This window comes from Oryzias melastigma, unplaced genomic scaffold (genome assembly GCF_002922805.2).
Source record: "Oryzias melastigma strain HK-1 unplaced genomic scaffold, ASM292280v2 sc02256, whole genome shotgun sequence".
In the NCBI taxonomy this organism is placed as follows: domain Eukaryota; kingdom Metazoa; phylum Chordata; class Actinopteri; order Beloniformes; family Adrianichthyidae; genus Oryzias; species Oryzias melastigma.
In genome coordinates this window covers 1-4,164 of record NW_023418831.1, presented here as the reverse complement: position 1 = coordinate 4,164, position 4,164 = coordinate 1, and the positions used below count along the sequence as shown (strand labels likewise).

The 4,164-nt window shown below is 38.6% G+C and overlaps 1 long non-coding RNA gene across 1 annotated transcript; it reads left to right on the top strand.

Moving 5' to 3' along the window:
• The first annotated feature begins 1,567 nt into the window (after nt 1-1,567).
• Nucleotides 1,568-2,916, top strand: LOC118598545. Its single transcript, XR_004947604.1, has 2 exons — nt 1,568-1,629; nt 2,390-2,916. It is a non-coding gene; the product is annotated as an uncharacterized LOC118598545 (long non-coding RNA).
• Nucleotides 2,917-4,164: the final 1,248 nt, after the last annotated feature.

Genomic DNA, 4,164 nt, shown 5'->3' with positions numbered 1-4,164 from the left:
CAGACTCCTGCAAACCAAACAAACAAATGAATACAAATAAAAAACCAATGCAGCCAGTGCAGAGGAGGCCCCGTATTATTGTTCGTCTGGCCCCCAAACTGCTTTGGTCAGAGTCGGCATACAGCAGGGAGGGGTCACTGTCTGTATGAGGAGCTGCTGGTTCCTTATGAAGAATGAAGATGATCCAGACTGAAGGTCAACATGGACAGTCGAAACATGGAGGTTTGCTCCCATTAATGTCTCCTCACAGACTGTATTTCTCTACAGCTGAAGCTGTAAAAACCTTGTATCCACTGTAGCTGACCCTATTAAAAGCTGATCTTGATTTAATTGATCCACTAAATTATCAGGTTCGGTTCAGTTCGGTTCTGCTGAACTAAAACAGAAACTAACCATTCAAATAGAAGGACGGTAAAGAGAAGTCTCTGACAACTTAGATTCAAACAGCTGTGAGATGTTCCTGTTGGACTGAATGTGGACTGAAAGTGGTCTGAAAGTGGTCTGGATGTGGACTGAATGTGCTCTGAATGTGGACTGAATGTGGACTGAATGTGGTCTGAATGTGGTCTGAATGTGGACTGAATGTGGACTGAATGTGGACTGAATGTGGACTGAATGTGGACTGAATGTGGACTGAATGTGGGCGGGTTCCGGACTGGTTCCGTCAGACACCCACCAGCCTCAGAGTCCCGCCTGACCGGGACACAGCGGCGCTCGCGAGCTTCAGCTCGGCTAACTTTCGCTTCAGAAAATATCTAATCCGATCAGAACTTCTCATTTGGACTGAGAGTTTTCAGTGGAAAACAACCAAACACCCCCTAACCCCGCCGTGGGGAGCAGAATGTTAACCTCCTGAACCCAAAGTCAACATTTTCTGAAGTTCGTGTTTCCTTCGGTCCTCGCGGAAGTGGAGCGTCAGTAGCTTAGCCCGTCGGAGGAGCTAACGATTAGCTTGACAACTTTAACAGTTTCACCGGACCGCCGGTCCGCTACCACAACACAACAAACTCAGACTAAAGTATTTCACACCGGATATCGGATCCAGAACCCACCGGACACGCGCGGTGAACGAGAAAACACGCGCAGAAAAGTTTCACCGACTAAACGTAGAGACTTACGGTCTTTTCTTCAGTTTTCCTGTTGGCCTGAAGCCCCGCCCCAGGGAGTGCGTCACGACTGGACTCGCCCCCTCTGAGGGCCTTCAGCCAATAGGAAGCAGAGAACACGAGACAGACACATCCAGCCACCAATCAGAAATGTGATTGATTGATTGACTGATTGATTGATTGATTGATTGATTGACTGATTGATTGATTGATTGATTGATTGATTGATTGATTGATTGATTGATTCCTTTAGATATAGCAGTACAAAAAAGTACAAATACGACACAAACACTGAGAAGTATGAGGACGATGAACAATCTCGTACATATACAGAAGTTCTCAGTAAAAGCGTTTCTCTTTATGGTAGAAGAAGAACTCTGTTTTATTGGTCAAACCCATAGACTTAATATATAATTAGACGCAGCATCTCTGACGTCACNGCTCCTCATGCTAACGGCTAACAGCTTCAATTCTCCAGGAAAGCTCCACCGCGGTGGATTATTTACATCATGAATCTTTACTGGTGAGTACTTGGTGTTTTACACACAATCTGTAAAGCAGTGGAAGTGACTTTTAGACAACAATGAAAACGTATTTTCCCGTGGTACGAGTTTAGTACGAACTGAACATCGACTCGTTTGATCATGGTATTTCTGTGGTCCTAAGCTAACTTATTCAATAAGAGTTATTTAGTCTCAAGTTACTTTAGTTTTTATATACACATTAAAATACACCACAACAGTAATATGATTGTGTAAAACGTAGTTTTTCTCTAGTGTTAAATCAAATTGTTGATATATGATCACATGATGCTGTGATTACAATATGAGGAGCATTTCTTTTTACACCCCGCCTTCGCCCATCAGCAGCAGGGTTAGGCTCCGGCACCCCCGCGACCCCGAACGGGACGAAGCGGTTAAGAAGATGGATGGATGGATGGATTTCTTTTTACTTCTTAGTTAAGTCAATCATGTCAACTTCTTAAAGCTGGAGCTAATATTTAAGTTAACTCTCTAAACACAGTCACAGTGAAGCAGAATGAACTAATATCAGTCAGAATGTGATGAACATCAGGTCTGAAGAGGTTAATCATGACTGATGCTGTCATGTTCTTTCAAAGATAAACTCATTTTTTTAAAAGATTTGGTTTAAAGATATTCACATGGATTTTGAGCATAAACAAGATGAAATATTTTATTTTGTGTGTTTAGCTCATCTTCACAGAAACACCACATGTACAAATATTTTTGAGTGAAATCTATTTTCTTTTCTTACAATTACAGTTTGGATTAATGGTGACCTCATTTCCATTTGGCACCAGAAGGACAGTTCAACAAAACCACCACAGCGACGTGAGCTCGACGAGGACCCACATCACCTGGTTCAGCTGAGGCGGACGGTGGTGGACATCTTTTATTTTTAGTTCTACAAGGAAGAGCAGCTCCTGGTTCTCTCATCACTGTGGAGGACGTGAACGGGCGGCGTCTGGAGTCTGGAGCTGTCATGGGGATTGGAGAGAACGTCCAGCGGCTGCACACTCTTCAACCCAGCACTAAACTTTTTTTCTCTTTCATTTCTTACTGATTTTTTTTTTTCAGTAGATAGAAATGTACTCTGTAGGATCATGTATTAGGTTCTTTCAATATAAAAACAGACAGTATTATCATAGATGATGCTTTCTAACCATGACATGTGTAAAGAGGCCCCTACTTTGAATAAAGGGAAACTAATTCTGAATTTTCAATGATTAATGTTTGTAATGTTTTGAATCATTTCATCTGCTTCAAAAATAAAATTTGTACAGATCTGACTTTGACCCACATTTCCTTTTGTCTTACCTATATGCTAAAACAGTGAATAAACAGAAGAGACTGGTCACTCAAATATGTTAAACATGATTTTTATTGAATCACAGACATCAGCAATAGTCAAATTCATATGTTAAAATTAGAATTTTACTGCCTTTAAATGTAAATGCTGGATTACTTTGGATTATAAATCCACTCACCAGCAGAAGCAGACCTGAAGAAGAACATACAAGATTAACATTAGATACAATTTAAAAAAAATAACATTTAATTTACATCAGAATCACAAGACAAAGCTTGTCTTGCTGTTAAATGTGTACATTTAACAAATGTACACATTTGTTAAAAATTAAATATTTAAATTATATTTTCTTATTAACTGAAAGTTTTCTGTCTCCACATGAAGAGATTCTGGTGTTACTGTACACTGTAAAAAAAATTCCGTTGTTTTTACGGAAAAAAAACTGGCAGCTGTGGTTGCCAGAACAAACATGAAAAAAATACATAGATTATGTAAACAACTTTACAGACCTACTGTAAATATTACATAATTTATTGTTTTAATTTACGTAAAAAAACAGTAATTTAAATGTTTTTTTTGGATAAAACCTACAGATGAATTCTGTAATTGTGCTATGCTATAGTGTAATTGCAACAGCTATTTGTTGTAGAAAATATTGAATTTTAAGGTTAATTTAACTAATATAAGTTAAAAAAACAACAAAAAAACAATGGTTTAACATTAAATAACCATTTTAATCACAGCAAGCTGATGTTACTCAGTCGTAGATGTTTTGTTGTTTTTACAGGATTATATGTTAAATTTATACAAAGTTCTGTAAAGTTAACATTTTTGGTGTATTATCTACATTTTTACTCTGGCAACCACTGCTGCCATTTTTTTTTTCTGTAAAAACAACAGGATTTTTTTTTCATGTTCTTAAAAATGCAATCACTACAACATATCCTTAATCCTGTGCTTAATTCCCGATTTGAAACCGAATATCATTTTTAGGAATTGTGAATATAAAATTTAACTTGGGAATTCCACCCTCCTTGGCTTGTTTACATTAAAAGTGGAGTCATCTGGACCCCACTAGACAGTGCGCTGAACTTTTTTTTTTATCATTGATTTTTGAGTTTCACTAATGTTCATGGCAGACATAAAATCCTGTCCACATTTGTCATGGAAGGAATCACGCATTAATACAGTGGCGGGCCGTCAGGGCCTGCAAGGCCTTCTCTGCTGG